Source organism: Lonchura striata, chromosome 1 (assembly GCF_050655825.1).
Source record: "Lonchura striata isolate lonStrDom1 chromosome 1, ASM5065582v1, whole genome shotgun sequence".
NCBI classification, from domain to species: Eukaryota; Metazoa; Chordata; class Aves; order Passeriformes; family Estrildidae; genus Lonchura; species Lonchura striata.
In genome coordinates, this window is record NC_140703.1 from 14,543,091 (window position 1) to 14,570,770 (window position 27,680).

General features: G+C 39.4%; 1 long non-coding RNA gene across 2 annotated transcripts in view; it reads left to right on the top strand.

Annotated features, from left to right (window-relative positions):
* The window catches only part of LOC146768599 (uncharacterized), an 88,185-nt gene that overhangs the window by 31,842 nt on the left and 28,663 nt on the right, over positions 1-27,680 (top strand). Inside the window, exon 1 of one of the 2 annotated variants that reach the window (XR_014958028.1) lies at positions 22,222-26,392. The exons of the other annotated variant lie outside the window; for it this stretch is intronic. This is a non-coding gene — a long non-coding RNA (uncharacterized LOC146768599). Of the gene's footprint in view, positions 1-22,221; positions 26,393-27,680 lie in introns of those variants that run through there. 2 annotated transcript variants of the gene reach the window in all.

The window sequence follows — 27,680 nt, forward strand, 5'->3', positions numbered from 1 at the left end:
TTTTTACATTCCTTGTGAATTTGATTTAATTTCATTTTTCCAGATCTCCTGATAGTCAGTAGTGGTATGCTCTGGGTGGCCCTGTCTTAGGATTCTGCATGTGAATAGCTTTAAGAAACCAACCAAACATTTTGGTATTGCTTTAACCTAAGTGACAGGAAAGAGAAAATATGCTCCCATTTAGGCAAGATCTCTGTGACTGCATGAAATATTCAGGACTGTGTGGTGATTACCTCAAGATAGAATGCAGGAGATTTTAATCACCTAAATAATAAGAAAGATAATAAATTCAATTGATTATAAGCTTTTTCCTGCAAGAGATAACTTGACCTTTTGCCTTTGTAAGAAACAGAAATCATTCAGAGGCCAATACTGTCAATGTTTGAAAAAATGCTACTTTTTTTCATTAGTTTTATTTTTATGAAGTTTTTTTCTCAGCTAGTAAATGTCACAGTAGAAGTGGAAAGCCTCATCATAAACAGACCATGACCCAAATCACTCCAGCAAATCCTGTCTTACTCACATCTGACAATCATACTAATTGGAGCAGTTACGAAAAAATACAGCCTTTTAAAAAATATTTCCATCACATTTTTTCAGGATAGCAAAAGGAAATACTGTGGCTTAGTAAATTTTTTGAATGGGCAGGGGACTGATTTCAAATAATAGATTATAGGTTTTAAAGGGATTTCAGAATGCCCTGAGGGAAGACAGTGCAGAAAATGACAAGACAAAGCTTGTCTGCATTTCCTGAAAAATGCTTCTCTTGCCTGTTTTTAAAAAAATCTGATGATGGAGAGTGGATTTCCATGGCTTCAGTTTCAACGTGTTGTTTCTGGCTTTTTTCTTCATGGACATGGAGGATAAATTTTTCCTTCTCTCTCTGCAGAAGCCTTTAATTTACTTGAAGACTATTTCAGTTAGCAACTCCAATTTGTTTGGCCTTTCCTTGTAGGTTCTGTGTCTTAGACCTCTGATCCTCAGGAATCTCTGCAAGCAGCCCACACTTTTATGGTTGGGTGATGCCCAAAGCTGAACCCTTCGCTCCAGCAAAACTGACAAAAGATGGGGAAGACAGAAGCAGTGTGGTTTATGCTGTTGTCTCTAATCCTGCCTCTATGTCCACCTTTTTTTGCTAGTGAACGACATTGTTGATTCATGTTCCTTCTGTGATCCACTGTAATACCACGTATTTGTCTGGCTTTTAGCAGGTTGCTCTTCAGGCTGAGCTTGTGCAATCTTTTTATTTTATTTTTTGAACTGTAGCTGTTTGTGTAGAAAGCCATTCTCAAGGGAGACAAAAAAGGCCCTAATACATACACATATATTTAAAATATATATAAAAATATATATAATAAATCTATAAATATATATATTTTTATATGTATTTAAAGTAACTTCTTGGTGTTTCCTGTGACTTCCCTATAAGCAGCACAGAGTCAGTGCATGATTTACCACTCTTCCTGTCACAGAAAAGTTCAGGTCAGAAGATCTGTTATATCAGCAGATAGAGATGCTGGATAGATTTGATAAGAATTTTTCTTCCCAGTTTCTCTTGTCCTTGTTTCCTTGCTGGATCTTAAGAGTTGTTTGATTGTACTGGTAGGTTTTTGGGTAGTAGGTTAAAGTGACTGGATGTATAATAATTTCTACCATTTTTTTCTTTTTCATCTCAGAAATACATTTTATATTTTATCTCTTCTAGTTTTCTGGAGTTATGCTCTTTTCCAGAGATCCTGAAAGAACAGCATTAATGGGAAAGTTCCTCCAACTTTCAGATGTTTTAAATTCCCCAAAATGAAGTTTATCAGGCTTATGAAATATAAAAACAAATCATAACTCTCTCTGAGCTGTTTATTCCCTTTTCTCACTTTTTGGTGCCTATGTCAGTTGTTCATCATTTTTCTAGCGAAGACTGACTGCAAAAAAGGCATGCAGTACTTAAGCTCTGTGGGCATTCTCTCGCTATAGAAAGGGCAATATTCTTACTGTTTTTAACTTTACATTAGTGTATTTTAGGATGATTTCTTGTTACCTTGTACATTCTTTGCCTAGTAAGCTCTGCTTCACATTCCCCCTATGTATTAAAGCTCTTATTTTACTATCATCTTTAGTGATCTTGTATAGCTTCCTCTATAATGAAGTCAATGAAGAACTTTTGATTTACACAACAGGGGTCTAATTAAATTTTGCGTCCCTCCTTTATACTGGGTTATTTGATTTTATGTTGTGCCTTTATATCTTTAATAATTTTTAGCTGTCCAGAATTTCTTGAGGCGTAACCCATCCCTGTGAACACATGATCTCCTAGTTCTCTGAGAATTGTACCCTTCTTTATCAAATTTACTCTGCTAATTTTTTCTGTCCTTGTCAAAACCTATGTTTCTAAGAACAGTTAATTTTTCAATTTTCAGTCCCAAATAACTCTCAATTTATCTGTTTTTTTTTTCTAGTTGGATAAACTTGTATTTAAATCACTCAACTTTTGTCCATGTTCTGTAAAGAAAATCAAGAATTCTCAAAAGTAACTTTAAGGAGTGTACTGATCTCCCTTAATACTCAGCAGCTCACAGGGTTCAGTGTCAAGCTGCTTATACAGTTTCTGCAGGCTTTGATAAATTCCTTGTGTCTGGAAGAATAAAGACCTGAAGAAAAATATGTCTCTGGCCTTAAGGGTTTGACATCATGTTGCCAAGCAGAGATCCTATGAGATACTTTAAACAATTATATTTTTTTTTCCCCCAATTTTAGTACAGCCGTCCAAAATTCTGTTCTTGTATTTTTTTCATATCATGGAATCCTAGAATGGTTTGGGTTTGAAGGGACCCTAAAGGTTATTTACTTCCAACTCTTCTGTTGTGGGCAGAAACAACAACTGCTAGAGCAGTGTTTTCAAAGCTCCATCCAGCCTGGCCTAGGAATATTTCCAGGGATGGGGCATCCACAGCTTCTCCGGGCAAACTGTCCCAATGCCTCACCACCCTTATGGGAAAGAATTTTTTCCTACTATTTAATCTGAATCTACCTTCTTTTAGCCTAAGATCGTCCCTTCCTTGTCCAATCCCTACCTGCCCTTGGGAAAAGTTCCTCTCCAGCTTTGCTGTAAATCCTCTTTAGGCACTGGAAGGCTGCAGTGAGGTCTCCATGGAGCTCTCTCCTCTCCAGGCTGAGCAGCCCCAGCTCTCTCAGCCTGTTTTCAGAGGAGGTGCTCCAATCTTCTGATCACTTTTGCGTCCACCACAGCAGCTCCACGTCATTTCTGTAGTGAGGATCCCAGAGCTGGATGCAGCTCTGCAGGTGGGGACTCCTGGAAGAGCAGGAGGGCAGAATCCCCTCCTTCAAGTGCTGGCCACACTACTTTGGATGCAGCCCAGGCTGTTTTTGGCTTTCTGGGCTGTGAGCACACACTGCCAGCTCACAGTGAGAGGTCCTCATCAACCAACACCCCAGTCAAGGCTGCTCTCAACCATTCTCACACAGCTCGTTTGGAAAAACTTTGTATTACGGATTAATTTAAGAAATAGTAAGTAACACAGTAACATCTCTAAATCTATTTAGTCCCAAAGATAATTTCCAGATGCATTTCCCACATATATTTTTTTAAGAAAAAAGATCTTTTAACTTTCTTGATTTTTTCATATACACACATGTACCATCATAAGCAATCTTCAGTAGAATCAGGTCAGTAACGAGGACAGAAGTAATAAATTCTTTATCTCTGGATTTTATGGAAGCAACACCTTTTAAAATACATTCTCTTGACTTCTTTCATGCTGTGTTCCTGACTGATTTAGGCAATGGAGCACTGTGGTCAATTGAATTTCCCAAAATCCAATATTAAAATGGAAGGGAAGGACCTTTGTGTCAGCAGAATAAACTGAGACGTGTTCAGGAAGCACCAGTAATCCTCTCAGAGAAAAGCAAAAAAATATATTTGCATTTTACTCTTTTCTTCCAATATTTGTTACTGACTTAGATCTATTAATGCCACAGGGTTTTTTCCCTCACGAAGATGATGCCTATTCTAGGTATTCTAGGTGTCTATTCTTTTGATTTGAATGGAAGAAATGTTTAGTAGAGCCACATTTCTATATTGATCAAGATCTTCTGTTAAAGAATATTTTTGTCTCATACAAAAAGAAGCAAAGCATAACATTTCTCAAGTGAAAATAAATTTGAGACAAGAATGAAAATATAAATAATTCTATAGCAACTAGAGAGAGCTAATTTTTTCTTTATTCATAGTTTCAAACTATTCCTGAAATTTTCCCACAATGGCTCCCTTCTAAATGCACTGGTAGTGTAATGCAGTTATAAGGGTCTGCTGCACTCCTCACATTGTTTGAGCAGATTTTTTTGTAGTTACTTTTCAGATGACTGTGCCAGCAGAGATATTAGAACATATAAAATCATAGGAAATTGAGTTGGATGGGACCTATCAGGATCACAGAGCGCAACCCCTGGTCCTGCACAGGACACCCTAAGGGTCACACCATGTACCTGGGACCAGTGTCCAAGCGCTCCTTGAACTCTGTCAGGCTGGTGCTGTGACCACTGCCCTGGGGAGCTGTTCCAGTGCCTAGACACCCTCTGGGTGCCAGTCTCGTTTGATACTCAATTTTGGCAGTGAGAAACCTTCTTATTTTAATATTGAATTACTAAAGGTGTTTTTATGCACACAAAACAAATCCAGGAAACTCAGCACACAAAAGCCTCCAATTTCTCTGATTTGCCTTGCATCAAAAGCAGTGTTTCATCTCCATTTATCCATTTCAGCCTTAAAGAGCTTTCATATTCATTTCCTCATGTGCCATTGTGCATAGATAAGTGCCTACATTTGTTTTTACTGTGAAGATATTAGCAGAACAGCTACAGCTTGGTGAACTTTTGCATTTTTCACAGAATTTACTCATAGGGCTACTTTTTTTGGTTTTTTTTTGATGGTTGTTGTTGACCTTATTGTCTTCAGGGTTAGTTATGTTAGCACATATATTGGTATTGTGAAATGAATGGCTTCATTTGTCCCTTATTTTCTTGCAAAGCAGAGTCCAGGTTTGGTTCCTATTTTGTGTTGATGCTTAAAATGTGATACTATTTAGAAATAATAGCAATGATTGCTGTAAGTGTTTCTTCTTTGAAAAGAGAGGTGTAATAGGCCGGGGCATGTATTTCCTGCAGGCACTGAAGCACAGTTTTCTGACACATCAGGGCTGTAGTGTTAGAGAAGCTTCATAGTAACATAAAGCTTCCAGCAGATAATTTCTGCCTGTGACCCTGGTGCAGAATGCAGGCGCATTCTGTGTCACTTTTTAAAATCCATGTACAACAGCTGGGAATAAGGGAGCATTTGATGACTTTCCTGGAGACTCCATCCTGATGGAGTTCACCTCCCAGTTTATAAGTCTGATATATTGGATGAGTTTTTAGACAGGCCTTTTAAGTCCTTTAGAACAGAGAGCTGTATTGGAAGGATGACATCTACATCCCTCCAACCCTAAAAGCAAGAAAACATCATATTTAGAGTATGAATGCTCTTGGTCCCTGCAGACAGTAACTGCATGAATGAGGAGTATCCCTTTCCAAACAAATATGAACAGAAGATTTATCTTAATTCTTAAGGTGCACTTTGCTTATGCCAGTATTATTTTTGGTGCGAAGACATCCTACTTATACACATCTGTGCAGTGGCAACAGGGAATGCCTGGCAGTAGGACCTCTTGGAGAGCTTGTGCCTTGGGGAAGAGGAATTCATACCAAACCTCTCTGAGATGTCCCCTGGCAGGGTGAGGCTCCTCAATGCCCCACAAACAATTAATTCTGGGTGACCCTGGGCTGTGAAAGGAAGGTTTCTTTTCTGTGCATTCCTCAGCAGAGCCCTACTTCTCTTTTGGGTGGCTGACCTTGCTCTGGGAGGGGATAGGTGGGAGCTTCAAGGGCTTTGCTGCTGCGTTTCTGAGTGCAGAGCCTGCACTTGTGACTCTTTTGCACAAAGGAAATGCAGCAGGGGTTAGTGCCTTTCCCTGCACCCCTTCACCTGTGCACCAGGACACTCCCTCGAGGCCCACTCACCCTCTGGGCTCCAGGATTTGCTTCCAGCACTGTTCTCTGAGCACAGAGGTGCTGTATTTGTGCATGCCAAGGAATTACAGTTATGCATTGCAGCAGATGCTTTATGGTAGTTCTGTAATTAGCACTCTGCACTATTATGCCAGAGGCACAGATTTGATCTTTTGCTCTCTGAGCTGGCAGGGGATGGGAGCACTGCTTAGACAGTGTGCAAAACCCCAGATGGGCAGGGAAAAGGAATATTTTTCCATTGCTCTGCAGTGGCCCTTATAGCTAATGATGATGGTATTTTGTGCTCTTATGCCTTTCATTTAAGGATCTCTGAGATCTCTGCAGGCATTAAGCAAGACATTCTGTTCCCCAGTGGAACAGCCAGCATGGGGAACAGGGGCATCTCTCCATCAATTACCTCTGGGCCATAACACAGCAGCTGTCCAGCAAGGCACAGCAGAAACAGTCAATATTTTAGGATGGACAGTAAGCAATACAGCTTTCAATTAAAAGCACAGAGAAAATCAAGGTAGGAAGAGCACAGTGGAACTCGCACTTAGCTGGAGCACTTGGGCCAATGTATTTATTTTGAGGGAAAATTACTGGGTTTCTTAATCCAAACACATGTCTTCCATCAGCAGCCCCTCCCAGCCCCTGACAGGATGATGGGTCTTTGGCTCAGTGATTCAGTGAGAAAAATGCTATTCCTTTCCTGACCAGAGGCTTACAGCCTGGCAGTGGGAATTTCAAAAGAGCCAGACAAACCATCTGACACTTCACCACTCAGAATTCAAGACTTGCATCAAGAAGTCTTGCATCAGCTGCACGTTGTGCTGCAGCTATCTCATCAAGCTTCCAGCTCCTCAGTTTGTATTTTGTTTTAATATTTGTTGGCTTCCTCCACTATTTCCTTCAAACTCTTTAGGCCTGTATTATATTTCTTATACTCAGCTTAGGAGTTTTTCCAACTCAGATGTTCAGCAGTGCTTCTTTGGTAAATTTAGAAAACTCCAAGATGTTCATTAAATTTGCTGAGCTAAAAGATCTGTGTGAGAGTTTTTGATTTACCCTTTCATCTATCACTCTCTTCTCTTATCTATTGTGCCTGTCCTCATTTCTCTCCTTGGTGTTATTTTTCTTGCATATATTATTTTATTTTGATTAGTTATACTCTATGCTTTAGCTATAGCTCAAAAAAAAATTATTTCTTTTTTTTTTATCTGGGATAAATGCAGAGACATACATTTTATATCTGTCATGTTGTTTCTCCTACATAACAGATTTTGTGGCTGTGTTGATGTAGCCATTCATGTTCCACAATTTTGTGATACAGGATTTTTAGGGTTTTTTATTTTTATTTCTACAGGACTTCTTTTAATGTAACACTTGAATGTAAGTCTTCACTTTTATGTTGTTACTATGTGGTTACAAGTGCCAGTGTTGATTCTTTGTTGATCTCTGCTGTTCAACAAGTGCAGCAGCTGCAAGCAAGTTGGTATTTCCATCTCAAATGCTTGAAATCCAATACAAACTGTAGATTGAAAAGCCACTGTATTATCATTTATTTTGCTAAGTTGTTGACTACTTCTCCAGAAACAATCAGCAATCAGAGGACATTGCAGAATTTGAGTCTGGGAACTCTGAATGCTAAATGACAAATGTAGCCATTCAGCACAGCACATCAGAATCATATTTCCACTGGCTACCACCAAATTTTCCTCCTGCGTGTCTAAAGCCTGGTGAGGTGATCCAAATTGTCCATGCTTGATTTGTTTTGATTATAATATGAACTAATATCAGGCTTGCTGTCTTCTGAAATAGCCTTGTTGTCTTCAATGCAGTGATGATGCTGTAGCATTTCCTTCCTTTGGCGTCTCACTTGCTAGCCCTGTGGTCTGGTGAAAACAGAACACAGATGCTTTCTTTGCACATGGATGATTTGGGAATAACTCCATTGGAACCTCATGTCAGTTGTAGATCAGCAGTCGTACCAACAGCAAAAGGTGCCTCTGCCAGGTTCCTCTGCAGGGGGAAAAAAAAATGAGCCACTGTAACATTTTAACCTTTGCTTTCTGTAGTTTTCCAGTCATCTAGTGAAATCAGAGATATTACTCTGTCTCTTTCCATCTCTTCTGCATGTTGTCATGAATGCATTTCTCAGTCAATGAACATGGCATTTTAAAATCACAATACCAATATATTTTTACTCTGTAGCTCTGCTCTGAGCAATATTGGTACACTTGCTTGCCTGGTGAAGTTTTCCTGCTATACTTTCAAGAAAATGTCTACACACCCTTCTGAAAGCAGCCAGCTTTCATTATCTTGTCTACCTTTTCATGTTATCTTTCCTGCAAAGCCACAAAAGAGCAGCAAGATCTCAAAGTACTGCTTGAGATACTGTGGTACAAAGTATGCAGATGACTGTGGCTATCCTATTAATTCTTTCTGCTATTTCCAACTAAGATGTGACAATCTAATAAACACAAAACTACTACATGTTTGTCCACCTCACAGGTTCAGTTTGTGATGTTCTCTGTGCAATGGGAATGAAATGATTGTACTTGGAGCACCTTTTCCCTTCCCTCATCACCACACATTGTGGTGAGCAGGCTGCACAGATCTGTACTTAAGTGCTGGATCTAATTGCCACATGTTATGCACCACTCAAATGCACAGAAGAGACAGAGGCAAGTTCAAATGTTGTCTTGTTTCCATGGATGGTGGATCACTTCCATGATGTTCTCACTTTTCCTGCTGTTGGAGCTTTATCAACCCAGGAAAATTGCTGACTTTTTCTTTGGTGTCGTGGTTCTGTTGAAAGGGATAAGAACTGCCAATTTTGGGAGAAAGATATCCCCTATTATGCTGTGCTGTAAGGTTCTGATCCAGCTTTGAAGGGTCCTGGCACTGAGGCACAGCATTTGATGGGCTGGGCTTGGTGAGCAGCAGCTCACTGGCCACCAACAGGGACCCAGCCTGCAGGGGGGCTGGCACCTTGCTCTTGTTCTTGTCCCAGAGATCAAGGAGACATTTTGGGTTTCTGGATCATACATATAGATATCAAAGGCTCCCCTGGTCCCTGGCATGCAGAAATTATTCCTTGTCAATACTTTGATAATTTCAATGTATTGATCAGGGCTTTCATGAGCTCCTCTGTGTGAAAGTGGGCCATGCTCCACAGGGAGAAACTGAGCTGTTCTACTACAGAGTGTGATTGCTATATAAATACATAGGAGTTTAATGTTCCATTGGTGCTACCTTTGACATGCTGCAAAGAATACTATTGTAAATATTGCTGACTTGTAATTAAATAACTTCTTTCCCCAAGGTTGCATCATGAGCTAGATAAGTAAGGGTTAAACAGCATAAATACAGTTTTATCCCTTCTTACAAGTTGTCCATGTATTATATTTCTTCTGTGTGATTCTTTCATTTCCTTCCGTGATTATTTATATCTGGCTTCGAAGCCAACACTTCAGTGTTCTGGGCATTGCACAAATACAGAACAAAGGCAGAGCCCCCGTGACAGAGGCTTTGCTTTTATTTCATCTGTCTGTTGTAGCCTCTCATGGAAAGGCTGCCTTTTGACAACTGAAGACAAAGTGTGTGTGCACCTGGAAATTAAATGGAAACTTGTGCTCCTCCCATCCCCTATTTCAGCCCTCACCAAAGTAATTTGTTTTAACTTTAGCTATAAAGAGAACAAACTTTCCTGGCATTTTTCAAATTCAATTACACAAGATATGAAATTCTCTTGTTTGCTTTTAGAAGGAAATAATTAGGAGACATTTCTCTTTTCCACATGGATCTTAGTATTCTGCAAAGATGACATTATACCTGGGTAAACAGCAAAGTGATTATCAAAACAAAGTCAAATAAAACAAAGGAGAATTTCTCTTGCTTTCAGAAACTCCTGGTACTCTGCAGCACCATTTCATGTGTAACTGAATCTTTTCTTCTCAGATTAATTTCTGTTGTTTTACATGTGGCTATATAGAATAATTGAAGCAGTTTTAAGAGTGGTAATTTATTTCAGTAATTTTATTTGCCTTAATTCCCTTGTGATTGCATTGGGTTGAATTTGTGCTACAGCAACCTGCATGCCAAAAAAATAGCTATAATGATTTTTCGTTATGGAGCTTTATTTTACATCGCGCTTTGTTCTTTGGAATCTGGCAATGACCATTCCTCCTCTCCCTAAGGTCACAGTGATTTGAGCTTCAACTAGTTATTTAGAGAGATCTGATAAAGAAATTTCATCCCTGTGGGTGCTGGCCAGTGATGAACAGAACCCTGGGTTTCAATAGAGACTAATCTCAACTCAGGAGGGAAAATTCGGGAGGGGAAAAGCAATCTGCTCTATGGTGACAGATCGCTGACAATTTGCTTCCACTAGCCACCTCTCTCTTCCTGCCTAAACTGTCAGAGTGCCATGGAAGAAAAAGCCCTTTGTGCCTGTCTGCAGAAAGTGACTGTCATCACCATTATGAATGGTATTTTACATAGGGCTTGTAAAGATCAGCAATTACTTCATCCTTCCTGCCTCTTCTTTGTGCCGGTTTCTCTTCATGCTGCACCCAGCTGAGGTTCGGCCCAAAGCACATCTGCTTCCCTGCTGAGCAGCTACCTCTAAGAGTCTGCCTTGTGCTCCAGCTCCTTCTTTTTGCTCATCCTCCCAAATCTGCTGGGGGGAACAGCTTTCCCTTCTCTCCCAGCGGGCTGGGACCAAGGTTTGTACCTCTGGTTTTGACTTAGTGCCCTAACTCAGGCTGAGGTGTCATTGTTGTCATTGCTGCCTGTGGCTGCTTCAAGCCCCAGGATCTCCTGGGATGAGAGGCATGATGGTGGGAGAAGTGACAATGGGTGCATTTGGGGAGGAAAAAGAGATGGAAAAGGATGGGTGTGCTAAGGGACATTGTAAATGGCCGTAGAGGCATAAAAGTTGGATGGCACCCAAAGAGATCTGAAGAAGCTGGAAAATTGTGGTTTCAAAATCTTTGTTTTTTCCTGGAATAAGAGGAAAATAAAATTATTCTTAGAGTGGAAAACCCAATAAACCCTCTGAACTGTCAGAAGTCTTTATGTTGGATGTTACACTGTGCTTTCCTGAGTGGGGGCAGTGCCTTATGAAAACTAAAACTCAGGTCCTTGTCTACTTTGGCTCAGATTTGGGCTCAAACTCTCTCAGACACTGAAGTCTTATGTGTCTAACAGTGTGCTTAAGAGTTTAATTGGAGGGGTTGCTGTGGTATGTAAATGTAGCTGGAGCTCAATAAAGGTACCTACAGGAAAAAGGTGAGCTCTAGAACAAACAAATTTCTCTGGTGAGGTGTCCTGGCAGATTTGGGAAATCGAATATCGGTGAATTCAAAATGAAGGGGCATATTTTGGTTTAAAAACACAAGTATTCTGTTTCAGATCAAATTGTCTCCAAAGTCTTCCTTTCTTCCTTACATCCTGAAATATAAAACATGAAGCATAGAAATAATAAAGATTTTCCTGTATAAAGCATCTGGGTTAGGCAGGACACTGATTTCCATTGAATAGGCTTGTCACCATAAAATTCCCAGTCCCTGCTAGTCAGTGAGTCAGACAAGAGAGGAGAATAGGGGTCAGTTAGGGGTTTTATGACACAGCAGTGAGTGAAAATTGATGTGATGAAGGTTCCTCTGGTGTGGGTGAAATGGGTGTTGAAATGACTTTGTGTAGACAAAGCTTGTTCTGAGAGGGATGTCTGTCCAAGAGATACCAGGAACCTTTCAAATATACAAAAAAAATATACAAAATAAAGGACAGTCCTTGTGAACAGCCAGGGAAGATTTTTTACTGCTCATGATTTTCAGTAGCTCTTTCCCACACTTACTTTAAACCTTGTGAATTTTAAGATTATGGCTTTTCTTGTTTTCAAGAAATCATCTAATTTGTGGGTGATTTTTTAAATTTAAAAAAGATAGTATATTTACAGATACTTGATGGAGCCTCTCTTAGTTACAGGAACAAATTGTTTCCCAGGTTCTGTGTATTTCAAAGAGAAAGTATTAAAAGCTCAAATTATCATATGAATTTAATAAAAATCTTACAAATTACAAAACAACACATTACAAACCCAGAGGATAGGAAATCCTTTGATTGCACCTTTGGGTGCAATTCCTACAGTTAAGAAAAGCAGGATCTTATCAGTCAGGCTGTTTACCTATGAGAATCAGGGTTTCACTGGTGCTTCATGTTTTTCTGCTATTGCAGTAAATGGGTTTTGCATTATTTTTCCCTTATTTAAATTTCATCTCTTTATTCTTTCTGTATTGTGTTCAGTCTGTGGTATTTATCTAATTTCCTTTTTAATTATTTAACAATTGTCCTTCTAAATATTCTTCTTGTTTTAATTTCTTTGGAATTGCTTAATGTTGGTCCATGTTCTTTACTGGTTGTTTCCAAGGAGATAATTAGTTTCAGTCTCCCGCAAATTTTCTGGATTTTTCTTTCTAATTTGTAATACAAACATAATTATTTTTAAAGTGTTTCGTGAGGCTACTTACTTTTTATAAATTTGCAAAATAAATTAGTGTTCACATTTATAAAGTGCCTTGACAACCTCTCTGAAGTAAGGGTGAATATATTGTGGAATCTGGAGGAGAAAAGAGGTCATCTTAAACACTCTCAGAACTGGTAAATTTGTTTGCTAGAGCACAACATCAAAACAAATTTCACTGTGTGGTGTTGTAAGTAGAGAGAAGGATTTTAGAGCAGCAAAAAATATGATTTGTATGTACTTAGCACGTGAGGAAATTATGGTGGCATTCTTTGGTTTGCAATAAGTTTTTGTTTTCTATTTAGTGGTGCAGAAGCCCTGGCTGTAATACCGGTGCTGCTGAGTTAAATGTCAGAGCCCGCTGAGACATGAGCCTGAGGACACATCTGTACTGTCACCAGGGGCTTCTGCACAAGAGAACTCCAAAGTTCCAGGAGCTGTTGGGTGCTGTGTGTGCTGTGCAGTGCCAGAGCAGCTCTGTTCCCCTGGCCACCGTGCCGAGGACAATAGATGGCCACTGAGCCTGAGCTGATGTGTCCAGCCTGGCTTGTGCCACTTGGGGCTACTGCCACCAGCAGGTGACAACTCCAAGGTCTTCACACCACACCTTGCTGCGGGGGAAAAAGGTGTGAAGGACATTCAGAATTCTGCAGAGGGGTGTGGGAGTCCAGGGCTTCCCTCTGGCTGCCCTGGAAGGTCTGGGACCCTGGCAGGGGGTCAGGAACCCCCCTGGACAGAGCCCCCAGAGACACTGTCTGTGATCTCTGTCCATGGAAAAGAGTTTTCAATCTTACAGGATGAATTACAAGCTCTGAGTGTTTGATATGAGTAATAATTAAGTGTGGCACAGGTGCAAAAGTAAAATTTTAGGATTCTAGATTAGGGGTTCAAAGGGGACAAGATGGAGGAAATTGGGTGTGTCTTGTCCTTTTTCTCCTTCTTCATGCCCTCCATGTCTCACTGGAGTGTTGGCATTTTTCTGTTGGTTTAGGCTGGGGGGACACTGTCCAACGTAGGTGACAGATATTGGCACGTTATTGTAAATCCAGCCCAGGGAGTTTCTGGTATTTAATGTTTGTAACATCCCACTGAGGGCAGAGCCCCACACGCTGCCCTGCAGGACAGAGCTGGGCAGGGCAGCAGAACATGTTAGAGATAAACAGAATAAACAACCTTGAAACCAGCACAGACCAATTATGGCTTCTGCTTTGGCAGCGGGGCAGAGAGACAGAGACTTTCTACAATCTCAGAACCATCAATACCACAGATTCCGACAGAGGGGCAGGAACTCAGTCTCTGCAAGAAAGGATTTCATCCCTTGCCATTTCTCAGTGCTTGGCATTTCCAGCACCCAGAGTTGCCTCCTAAAGCAAGAAACACAGGGTTTCCTCAAGGAATATCCACTGCAGGTCTAAAGCAAGGTGCAGCTTTTTCACTCCCACTCAGCAGGTGATAAAACCTAAAGGTCTTTGATTCCATGTGGGTTTTGGTTTTTTTTTGTTTGTTGGGGTTTTTTTTAATTGGCTCCATGATTTTGGGTAAAGCAGTGAGCTCACTAACCTGAGGTTTTTACCCTGCAAAACTTAGAGGACTAATAACATGCTTTCTGGAGCTTGAGAAATTCTTCTTTTTGATGAAAGTATGACTATTTTTTGTTGCATCATACCATCCTGTAAATTCTTACTGTTTATTGCAGTAGCATCAGGTCTCATGATAACTCAAATTCCTTCTCTTAACATCCTGTTACATGGCTGTATAAAAATTTCAACTTTTGCTGAAATAAGTTTCTAGCTCTTCTGATTGTCAGGAAAGAGAAACCTCGATGAAGTCTGTCCCTGAAGACTAAAATAAAAACTAGACAGAAATGAAGAGGACCCAAACCCTGTTCCTTCTTGAAATTAGTAATACCTTGGGAGTCTAATCTGTGTGTGTGCGTCAGGTCTGGCAGCATTACAAACACGAACAGCAAGGTGGGACTGTAAATGTTAAGTATGTGCAGCCAGGCTGATAATTAGAGAGTTCTCAGAAATTTGTCTTCAATTCAGAGAAAACATTTCTTGATCAGAGAGTGTAACTGAACAAAGATCCAGGAAAGGGAAGCGACATAAAGGATGCTTTTTCCCCCTCCTTTCCCTCTGCCTCTCTATCCCCTTGGCATATTGTATCAGAGGTGTTAAGTGCAATGTTTTCCCTCCTTTTTTAGCCATCTTTTCATTCTTACTAGCAATTAGAAATTCATAGGCTTATTTTGCTGTCAGTACTTAAATTTTTTGATATGCTGAGCTTGGTAACTTTGCAAATAGTTAAAAAAAACAGTGTATCTTTTTTTGTGGGTGACAAAGAAGTAGCTGTAGTAATGTTGGCTTCATAGCATTGCTTTTTGTTTTTCTTTTTTTCCCCCAACCCTCTGTCTGGACTAGATCTCACATGTTTTAGATGATAACTCAGAAAAATACCTCTATCCTTGTATGTCTGCTAGTATTTTAGTGGTCATGGTGTCAACATAATTGGAAAAATAAAGCAAATAACATCCCAAAATAATCTTAAATAAATGAAAATATCTTGAATACATAATTAAAAAGAAAAGGAGTATAAATGATATTCAACATTGCCTTTAAAACATATTAAATTAAAGGGACAAATCCCTGTGTGGAATAAATTGAACATGTACCTTTGAAATCAATGGAGCTACAAAGATTTAAAGCAATTTGGTACCTGGCACTCTACTGGAAATGCTAGATTAAGTTGGAAAGACACATACTTGAAAAAGCACACCTTTCACTTGGGAATCTATAATGATCCTAAAAAAGTTTAAATACTCCCCAAAATGTGATTTTCACAAACTCCAACCAACTCTGCTTTATATCGTTGCACTGCTTTTACCTGGAAAGATATACTTCAAGTAGTTCTCAAAATGACTGAAGCAAATCTGACAATTTATCATAATTGAAAGTGTCTTAGGAAAATGTCTTGGAGGCTCAATTTCCTGCTGAGAAAGGGAATGTCACTGTTGTCACTGACCTGTGGCTGTAAGAGGCACATGATCAAGACTTATTAATTACAACATTAAATGCCAAATATATGAGACACCGCAGACATTTTATTGGATGTGGGAACTAATCAACTTGCTACTGAAGTAATTCAATTCCATGCAGGTTTATTATTCAAGCACTTTAAAGCTCAAGGAATGACAGCTGATATATATGGAGGAAAACTAAGAGAGACAGCAATAGTTCCTTTTAATTGTATTTATCGTATTGGTTAAAAGTGATATACAGCTTTCTTTTCTGGTCTTGAAGTGATTTGTCTCATGCTTAATTATCACTTAACTATCAATGACCAGGATGGCGAAAGAACAGCCATGCTGAAAACCACAGAGTTCAGAGTGAGTGGGTTGCACAGGTGCCCTGCCAGCTTTAGGTTACCCAGCTCCAGTTCCTACAATTTTCCAGGGCTCAGCAGAGCAAGGAAGGAGGCGAGCTGAGCTGTGCCCTCAGTGCCATTGCAGGCAGCACTGCCCATCCCCATGCTGGGCTCTCTGGGCAGGAGCTGAGCACTGAATGTTTAATTTATCTCCCGGCACCCTGGCAAAAGTGAGTGAGTGCCTCTTCCTCCTTGCACAGGAGAAGTTTCTGCAGCCAAACTCCGTTTGGTTACCCAGGGATCAGCGCTGTGTGCTGATGGGAGCACTCAGCCTGGCGAGCTGCATCCCCTCTGCTCAGCTGAAACTGTGTTTTCCACAGGCTCTGTTTGCTCGTCAGGCATGGGGGATTTGGGTAGGTACACAAAAGGGAAACCTGCTGAATTATGTACCTCTGCAAGTACAAAGATCTCTTGTTTGTGGAGCACAGATGACCATCTCGGCAGGACATGATTCTTGGTGGTAGATCTCTATTATTTTTCCCCCATGTAAATGTATTACATGGCATACGTGAGAAACTGTGCAACTTAGTGAAAATGGAAAGATGCTCATGTTCTGGAAGGATGAACTAGATGGAGTCCTCACAGATGATGCATCTCCTTCAAATGGGAATAATATGACTTTATAATAGACTAAACAAGACAAAACTGATTCTTCCCCACTCCTCAGGGACTGGATGGTTATGATTTGAATTCATTAAAAACATTTCTTATTTGTACTTTAAGTTTGAAAGCAAGATGTGTCCTTGGCTCAGGAATGAAGCTTAGCAGGAGAACATGCATTTACTTAGCCTCTGAGGCTGAAATTTTATGCAAAATTTGTTTTGTGCTTTAGTTTTGATTTTGAGATGCAGACTTCATTTCTGTTTACCCTAAGTTCAGTCATTCATGATCATATTGATACAAGTACTAAAGCTATGGAAACAGAGTGTGTTTGAGGTCTTTTTTAATGTAACTTGGAAATACCCTGTTGTTTTTCTATCTAGCATGGTAGTAGAAGAACTGAAGTTTTGTTGAAGGGATTTTTTTTTTTGTTTGGAGTTTTGGTTTTTGTGGGGTTTTTGGGTTGTTCTTTTTTAAATGAGCTTTTTTTTATGAGTTGGCTGGGAATATTTTGTTTCTTGGGTTTTTTGGTTTGTTTTTTAGTTTTGGTTTATTTTTTTTAATGCAGCAGCAAGTCCAGAGAGACCAATAAAACAAAAATTCCTGTGGTTTTATTTTTCCTTATACTGTGGCTGCTCATCTCTATAAATATAGAATATCCATTTGTTTGCTGTCCAAAAATTGTTTGCTGTCCAAAACAACATAATTATGATATTTGAAGATTTATTATCATTCTTTTCATACTGGTTTGAATGTAAGACCTCTTTGAAAAATTTGTAATCCTCTTTGTGCTTAAAATGGGCTAGAAAATTATTCCTTGTGTTAGTAACTGAAGCCTTGCCTGTAGATCAGGTAGGAATTGGGAAAGAAGACAAATATTCAGAGCAGCGTTTAGGGCTGCATAAAATCTTTGTGGCAGTTAAGTCATATGCTTGCACAGATTAGCAGTGTTAAAAATAAACTACAGAATGATAAGGAAATTATTTTTTAACTTCTTTGTACAGGTGATTTAACCACAGGAAATAAGGAGGAAGTGCTGGCATAATTTCATAAGCATTTCACGTGTAGTTAACAGTGATAAATACAGTGATACCAGCTGAATTTTGAGTTGGAATTTTAGGCAACGTGCTAGCAAGGGGAAGCAGGAATATTTCTGTTACTCATTCCTAATGGAGCATGGCTAAGGCAAGGCAGTGGGTGTCATCTTCATGCAGTGCCTCCTGGCCAGAACCAGCAATAAAAATACATAATAGATTTAATGCAGCGTGGCTGTCCTGTGACCAGCAGGTTGACCACAGGCAGGAGCAAAAAGTACATTGAAATTCTTCAGCCTTGGTCTTCAGGCTTTTCTCATCATCATCTTATGCAGTGGACAGAAGCTGGGCTGAAAGTGACCCACTGAACATGTGAAAATGCAGACCAGGATAATGGTGAAAGCATGAACACTATCAGAAATGTAAGCAATTTTGAACTGAAAAAGAATTCAAAAATGCATTTTTTATTTTAACACATTGTTCTCAAGGATATTATTAACTACTCCCTGAGTGTTTTCTAATTGTCAGTGTAACAACTTGTTTTTTGAAGAGAGTTTGAAGGCAAAAATGTTCTGGCCCCACTCTGAGATATTTAACCAAGGCAGAGATCTTGATGATATCAACATTGACCAGTGTTGCTGTAGCCATGAATGGGTGAAGCTGATTATAGGAAAATTTAATAGCTAAAGAAATCTAGCAATAAATTCTTCCGATACTAACCATCAGCATCTAATGGGTAAATTACAAATGAATTTGAATGAAAAAGGCAGACCTTAGTCACCCATCCAAGGAGTACAATCCAAAATCCCTCTCTAATAGCAAAATCAGAACAACCATGCAGACTTCTCTTTCATAGAGTGTTAGTTTCTTTTTAAATGGAAATGAGATTATTTCTGATTTATGCTGGTGATGTCTTGAGCAGGTTTGTGCCCATTTGCTTACCTGGTTTACAAGAGGTGTATTTTTCCTCTGGGCCAAATGCTGTGCTCCCTGTAAAACAAAGGTTATGGCACTAACACAAGCTATTTCCTTGAGGCCAGATTTTACCCCAGCTTCTTGAATGCAAATTATTGGCATTACACACGGGTAACTGAAATCTGAATTTACCCTTGAGTGCTCAGTTCAGTCAAAGTTATTTTGCAGCTTTCCTGCTGATGGCTAAGAAATCATCCAACACTGGTAGTATAGCTACCTTTTATTCAGAATTCCCTTCACAAATATAGCATAAGAGTTGCTTATAAATATACATGCTTTTGTTGAAAATTGCTGTTGAGATTCACTGCTTTGCATGCTATAGGTACAGTGAAAGAAATCTCTGAAAGCTCATAATTAAACATTTCTTTTGTTCAGACAATGCAAAGTGAGAGAAGTTCTCAGACATTATATGCAAGATGCCATGTCCAAACTGTTTTCAGCTGTTCTTCACACAATTTTGATTGGTTTAGGGCAGAGCTGTGCTAGTTAACATTCCTGGTCATCCTCACCACTGCCAATGCATTGTCGTGAGCTTCAGATCAAATCCTGCCTTGCTCTGAGCACAAAAAATTCAACTCCCCACTGTAAATCTTTTCTAATTAGGTTATTTTTGTCTTTTAATCTCTTACTCTGAGCACCATTAATGATTTTAAACTGAGACGTGTATAATCTGTACCAATTTAGCTTATCTGGCTTTTTAAGACCATTTATTTTGCTTTTCATCTTTAACAACCCTGTTTGGATTTAAGACTATGTGTGCCAAATGATGAGAGTAGAAACAGTTTTGACATCATTATGCAATTCTTAACCTGGTGTTGAGGCCTACAGCTGTAAAGTTTATGATGCCATCTATGAATTAAAAAAAAAAGTCAACTCCAAGCCAGGAAAGAAGGTTGAAATCTTAGAAGATAAAGGTAGTAATGTGTCATAAGTTCATTACTTGTTCTTCTTCTGTATCAAATATCAAAGGATATTGGTGGTTTTCTCTTGCCTATTTGAACTGGTAGCTTTAGCCTAATTTTCCTTGATGAAATTATGTGGATTATTAGAATTTTTTTTAATCTAACCTTTCAGAGATCTTATGGACTTCAGGCTAAACCAAACAAACTGCTATTAGTCTACCTTGTTTGATTAGTAATGCAGAAGTTTGTCTTAGTGGAAAAAATAGTGGATTACCTCAGCCATATATGAGAATATGATCACTATCCTGGACAGTAATTGGAAATCAGAGTAGAAAGGCCAAAGATTTAATTAATTTTCATGATCCTACCACATTAGGTTGCTTGAAGCTCCTCTACAATATGAAATATGGATATGGCAGTCAAATAGAGTTTAAAACATGTCATATGTTTTAAAGGGATGGGTAGAATTATTTTGCAGTGCATTATATGTTAGGCTCTAGTGCATGTCTGGAATGTTACTGTGCTATGAACACTTTTGATTAGTCAACCACTGCAGTTAAGTTGGGATGTTTAGCATAGCTGGATAAATACCTCAACTATGGAGGGCCTTTTACTAAAATGAGCTGTAGAAGTGTTTTCAGAGCTGTATGAGAATCAGCCAACCAGTAATTTTTTTTATGAAAAGCTTGATTGTTTCTAAGTGGAGGCATTTTTGCATTGCAGTGAAATGCAGCAAGGGAAAAGAAGTTTCAGATGTGTTTGGTTTATTTAACCTTCCCACCACTTTTCAGACAAATGCATGCTCATGAAAGTTTAAGAGCCATGAAGGGTGCCAGTCCACATGAAATAACACTTAGACATGTGCTCAGTCCTACTGGATTCCAAGTCAAGCCTGGGAGGGATGAGAAGTTTTCTGTTGCTCTTGCCCCCTGACTCCTTGGAAAGGATAATTTTACACACCAGTCAAATAGAATGGATGAATGTAGAGCAACTTGAGAAAAAGCAATGTAAGATATGACATATTGAGTTACTCATGCCCATCAGTGGGGAATTCTATTGATTTCTGACTGATCAAGTTATCTTTGAAAATCTCAAATTGATAGGGAAAAAAACAATGCTTTGTAAGTAATCACATACCAGTTTCAATGTTTACACTGTATGCAAAACCAGATTTAACAGTAAAAGGAAAGAGCTTTTTGTTAATAAAGGTAATTCCCTTTTTTTTTGTTTTGCTATGGCAAGTCTGTTAAGTGGACTAAATTCCTGTTGGTAATGTCACAGTGGCCTGGAACTAAATGGCATTGAGTAGTGCAGGGAGTGTGACAATGCCAGGCACAGGGGTGTGTCCTTCTCTCACCAGCCCTGTCCTACAGCTCCTGGCAAGGCAAGCTGAACTGCCACTGATCAGGGAGTGGGAAATTATGTTAAAATGGATTTCTGGGCTGGGGGGACTTGGAGAAAATAGTTTTGTGGGGGGATAGATGGATCTGTCCAATACCCTGCTGCTTTGCTCTCCATGATTATCACAAAACACAAATTGCCTCTTGTCCCAAATCCATTTTATCGCAGGCTTTCACTGGATCAATTCCTTCAAATGCCAGATCTTGTTGGGGTTGTAAGGTGAGAGAAAAGGCAGAAAGTTTGGGGTTTTGTTAGGTGTTTTTTGGTTTGTTTTTTTTCTTTATCAATAGGGAAGCCTGATGATAATTCTGGTTCATTGGGGTGCACGTGTGGATGTAAACCCACCTGAGTACACCAGCGCTGGAGAGATGTCTTGAACTTAGAGGAAGACAAGGATATGTTCTTCATGCTTGACAGTTCAGAGAAAATGAGCTTTGCTGGTGACAACAACTGATTTTCAGCCCTTTCAGCACCTCTACAGGCTCCAGCAGGGCATGATGCTTCCACTGGCACCATACAGGCTATGCTTTCTCTTTCCCTCTCCATCCAGTTTTATTTGCCTCTGTGACAGACACTTTTCTGAGGACTGAAGTCCTCTTATAAATGGCAGATTTTCCCCTGCTTGAAATCTAAGAAGGAGCTTAACTGCTGCCTTCTGTGCTCAGTCTCTTAACAAAGAAAACAAGTCTTATTCTGAAAATCTCCTTTTTTGCTGGAAGGTTGGCACATGTTAAAATAGTCTGATTTAATAATATCTTTGGTCAGAGCTTAGTGTCTACGTTTGCTGGAAATAAGCAGAAAGACCCTTTAAAATGGGAAGAAAGTTGGCTTAAGAAGTAGACCTTAATATTCTAGAGTCCTTTTTTATTAACTTCACATTTGAGGAAAAAAAAATCTTTTGACTTATGTCAAGATCTTTTGTTCACTTAATGAATTTTTCAAGGTATTAAAAATAATTTGTGCAATGTGATGACTATTAAGCTAGTAGGTGAAGATGGGAGTAGAATATAATTTCAATTAATATCCCATCTGAAATAAAGAGCACATTCTTAAAGATTAAAAAAAAAAAAAGGGAAATCTTTACTTCTGCAGAAAAGAACCTCACCTTTGTTGGAAACTAAGCCACATGACATGGAAAAAACAGCTCCACAGGAAGAGTGGGAAGCACGTTGAAGACCAGTCTTTACATTTAACATCTCAAAATATGAACCTCAGGGAAGACACCCAGCAGCCATGCTTCTTATGCACACTCATATGTGTGAGGATATATATATATATATATATACACACATATACACACCTCCTCATCTTGGTGATTTCTGTGGGTGTTATAATTACAGATCAGGAATTACAGGAATAGAATAATTACAAGAAGAGATTAAACCCCAGAGCACAGCCACACGGTGGCTCTAAAGAAGTTTACTTTGGAAGTGTTAAATGGGTGAAGTGATCTCCAATATATGCAAATGAAAAGCTTCTGGGAGTACTGTGCATGCAATGAAAAGAAAATATAGCCTTCTGCAGATGGAAAAAGCTATCTTATTAGGAATTAATAACTGTCTCAGTCCTAGGGAAATAAGGGAAAATGGTGCATCTATTTCTCACTACAGCAAAATGTAATTAACATGAAGGTCAGAGGGCAAGGACATAGCATGCAATTAAGTCTTCCTCAATATTCACTACACAGGTAAACACAATATAAGTTTAATAATGAACAAATCCTTTGGTATCTAGCACACATTTTTAGAGCTCTCATTTACATGAACTCTGTGGGGAATCTTGTTTCTTGCTATAGCATATTTTGCAGTTCTATATAGAAAATTTAGGAGGACTCGAAGGACATTTCCCTCCCATCTTTCTTGAGGTTTCCTCTGATCCCTCTACCACTGAAGCATTGCTGTAGCTCATTTTTCTGCATGTTACTTGAGATTTTGTGCTACTGCAGATAAGGCAAAGCTGTAAGAAGGCTGCTGCTAACATGTGAAAGCTGTGCTTTGAAGTGATAGTGTAATGAATACCTATGTTAGCTACTGCTGGATGCATCCTTTACCTTGCAGATGTCAAGCTGCTTTAGGATGTGATTTTTTTATTTATTTTTTCCTTGGACCAGGACACTTGCTTGAGAATATGGTATTCATTACATGCCTGTTCACAAATGCAGAGCGGGGATGGATTCAGCTCTGACTGTTCTGTGAGCCGGAGGTTGGAGCAGATGACCTCCCAAGGTCACTTCCAACCTGAATTAAATCTATAAGTCTAAGATTTGCATGCAGGGCTCAGTTAGTTTTTCACAGTTCTTCTAGGAAAGAAAAATATTTCTGCTAAATATTGGATTTCACCTGCAGTATATTCAAGTTCTCAGAAGAGGTCTGTTTTTTATTCATGCCCCTCTGCCCTCACTTCACTTTCTCTCATCTCATTTTCTGCCAAGAGCTTCCAGCCTTGCCCTTGATTTCTGCCTCATAGCAAATCTGACTAAGACCCACTTCCCTTTTGGTTTCTAAACTCTCTTTTCTCCATGGCTCTGAGCCCAGGGAGCAATGTATGAAGTGCTGCAAACCATGACACAGAGACCCAGCCCCTCGCCAGCACAGAAATGGAACAGCACCAGCAGAAGGGACTGCTGCATTGTGAGCTTACCTTTCTGGGCAGCATCAGATAACATTTATGCAAAGGGGCTCTCTGGACTTGGAGACATCAAGAAACAAATCAAAAGGGCAAATACATGCACTAAATCATCCCCTAAGCCCCTCATGTCAGACCTCCCAACCTTATGCTGTGTATGACTGTGAATGGCAAGGTAGAAGCTAATCTGAAAACTCTGTAGTCAGATTAAAGAGGAGTGCAAAACTGACCTGATTCATCTTTTCTGTCATCAGTGGAAAAGGAAGGCTCTTGACATAAATGCTACAGGATTTTTTTTTTTTCCCTATAGATAGGATTCCTTGTGAGAAAATAGGAGACTACAGTAGGGTCAATGCCCTTCTTGCAGAAATTTTTCACTACCTGAAAAAGAAGGGGTGGGATAAAACAATGAAACAGGGACACGTACATGGATTTATTAGAAAATTAGTGCAGACAGTATGATTTTTCTCAAAATAGCTCTGTTTTTTGAGCTCTCAACATGTAACCTTGGAGTAACAGTAGGTGATCATTTTGAAAACTGGGGGAATTCCTGTTCAGTCTAAATCCTCCTGAAATGAGAATAAAAGCCTCTGCAGAAAACAATTTTGGTCTCAATTAAGATGGAAACACATGGTGAAGAAGAAGAAAGACATTTTTGTCTCTTTTGAAAAAAACAAGCCTAAAATTCAGGTAGTAGGTCCTGTTCTGCCAGTGGTATGTGATATGCAGAAGAATGAGTGTCAGTGTGTAATACAAGCTTACCCCCTCTGCACTCCCTTTTTGCAAATGATCAGATGTGAACTGAATTTTGTGCACTCAGCTGCTAAAAAAGGTGGGGTTTTCTTTCCCAGACAGTCATACGTTTTGCTGCTTCAAAGCAAGAAGGAACGAAGAGCCAGCGTAGCAGCGAGCAAGGAGCAGGGCAGAGGGTGAACTGGGGTTGCCTTTTAGGAAAAGGCCACAGCAACCCTGTGCAGCACATTTACCTCTCACCTGGCCTCATCCTCGCTGCCTTGCACCTGCCTGTGCTGCCTTGGATTTTGGGAGGGCTTGTCCTCTGCTTTGTTGGCTGCCAAAGGGGGCCAGTGCTGGAGCCACCTCCCCTCCTGTGCAGGCTGTGCCCTGGCTGACTCCACTGGCAAGGCTGCAGGAGCTGCCAGAGGGGCACAGGAGCTTGAAGAATACAGCCCTAAATGAGGCAACAGCTCTGCAAAACCTCCCTTTCTATTTTAACTTTCAAGCTCATTTACTCTTTCCATATGTGTCAAAACATGTCAGATATTTCGAGTGTGATCTCTTGAGAACATGCTAATTCATGACTCCCTTAGTATTCCAGCTCTTTTTATTGAATGATTGTGGTATGTTTTACCCTCATCTTTTGCGCACTTGCTTTCTCTGGTATAAGCTGAGGTTATGTTTGTTTTCAGGGGTATGACTATATTTTATCTGACAGAAAATGGGTGGTTAGTTTGAAATATCTGTAATTCTGAACATCCCCCTTTTCTCCCTGAGAAAAATAGAGAGGTGGAAGATGATTGCTCTGCAGTGCTTGCATTAGCAGGGGCAAGAGTACAGGTACTCTTAGTTTACTAAATGCTTCATGCAGGAAGGGTAAAAAAAACCCCAAATGAATCATAAGTAATTTACAAACAGAATTAGAGCAAAATTATAATGAGCTTGAGCAATCCTGGAGAAGGTGACACAGATGGATTCAGTCTTTTAAAATTAATGTGAAAAAATGTTTTTTCTTGAACTTGTGGATTTGGTGGGGAGAACGAGATGCTTTAGTATTAATAATCCATGTAGCTCCATAAAGCAAATGGTGATAGGGGAAATAACCTTACCAATACTAGGTAGTGCATAAAATGAGTCTGATATTTGCAGTTCTTTAGACCTATATTAATTTTACAGAGAAAATCTTGTCTTTTTTTTTTCTTTTGTGTTGGTATTTGCAATTTATTACGATCACTAAGAGCAAAATTAGACTTCTGCACATATGGGTTTTTTTTTTTTGTGAATCTCCTAGTGAAGAATGATAGAGATAACCCAACCAAGTTTTTAATTTTTGCATGCAGTCAAAGCTCACTTTAAGTAATTTTGCTTATAAAATGAACGCTGATATTAGGGAATGTATTCTCTTTATTATGATTCAGACATCATTCTGAGATACCTGTACAGAAGCGTACTGCACTTCTTATCTGAATGTTGTGACTCAGAAAAGACATTAATAATAACTGTGAAGTTTTCTTCTTATACTGACTGAGGGACTTGTGCCTGCTTGTTTTATCAGAAAGGGAAAAAAACCACCCTGCATCTGACTGGTAGGAATTCTGCCTGAGCAAAAACTACAGGTTGCAGTCCAAATGCAACTATTTCTTTCAGTGCACATTGGTTTAATTTTCTGAAGTTTCTGTATTTTGATAGCACCTATGGGAGTGGCTTTAAATTGAAGCTGAAAATTACTGCTTTAGGAGACTAAGCTGCTGTAGTGATTCTTGAGCTCTTCAGCCTTTGTTAAGGCTCTGCTCTGTTGCCTACCTGAAATCTTGGAAGTTGCTAGTGTTTATCTGAAGTCCTGGTGAATAGCTGGGAGGATTTTATGCAATGGAGAGGAATAAATAATAGCAGCTGCATCTACAGAAACTTTTACTTCACGTCAGGGCATTCGCCCATGACAGCCACCCTCCACCCTGACACGGGACACAGGTCTTGCTAATGATGCTCCTATCCAGGGTGCTGAAGGCTCTGGGCACGCTGCACAACGGCAGGTTGGCAAGGACATGACACCATTAACCAAAGCTGTCTCTCACATCCCAACTGGCCTCAATACCAGAGTGGAACTTGCAGTGAGTCCTTGCTCCCTTCAGCTCTCTTTAAGTGTGTGGGAATGCAGGGTTTCTTGTAGCACAATTCACAAAATGTATTACCCAATACAGAGAAATTGAAGAAAACTGCACAGAATGCTAGATTTAGCACAAAGAAGTGTTTCATGGCTTGAGTATTTTCTTTTAATCTATATGTTTTTAAGTATGTGCATGTAAGTAATATATCTTTCTATGTATAGATGTTTCTGGCAGATATTTATATGTACAACTAGATCATGCAAATCTCGGCAAAAGATATTAAAAATGGCTGTTTATAAATATAAATAGCTGAAGCAGATATTTGCTTTACCATTACTCCACCTACTGGTATTGTGCTAAACTGACTGAAGTCTCAGAGCTTGCTCAACCAAATCAAAGAAATACATGTATGTGGGTACTGAGTAATTAATTAAACAGCAATTTTGGAGAATGGTGGTTTTAAGGGAAAAATAATGGTTTATTTTGGATGGGTAGATGGAGGTTACCTTTCTATCCATAAATATATATTAGTAGTTTTCTTGCCATTAAAAATATCTAAAACTTAATTTGAGAAGAGTCGACATTACAACACGAGTATCTGACAATATATTTATAAAAGAAGTGTGTGCACGTATATTACTTGAATAATGGTGTAGAATTACCTTAGAACAGTAAAATATCAATTGAAATTAAATCTTCCACAAGCCATGGCAATGTGAGTAAATAGAGTATGACAGTGTCTGAAAAATTACAGCAGGGAAAACAAACACTGTCTCAAATGGACCATGAGGAGTTACTTGGGGCTGAAGTTTACAGGAAATGATTTCTTATCACAGTGTAATTGCTGGAGGAGCCTGAGCTCCAAGATGTGTTTCAGACAGCCCATGGAAGCTGTCGGTTCTGTGTGCCACATGGCCCCTCTTTGAGGGCTCTTTGTGATGTCTGAATGAACTCAGGTAAATCAAACACAACTGGAGGGTCACCCTGGGCTCTGCAGCAGAAAAGACAATGCAGCAGTGTTTTGCTTCCAGAGTCTGTAGCCTCAAGGTAGCCTTGTGGTTTCCTGGTTTTTCATTCTTTCCACCTTCCCTGCACTAAAGTAATATATCTTTTTGCTGAAGCTATCATAAAGATCCCACCATGCAGTGAGAGCCCTGGGATCCTCCTTCATCAGCAAATTTCCTGGACAAGCTTCTCTGGTTTTTAGTGTTTTAAGAAAAAAATTAATCTACTGTTGTTTGGCAATTCTGCCTGTATTATATGTGCCCATCACAAAGTATACATCATAGAT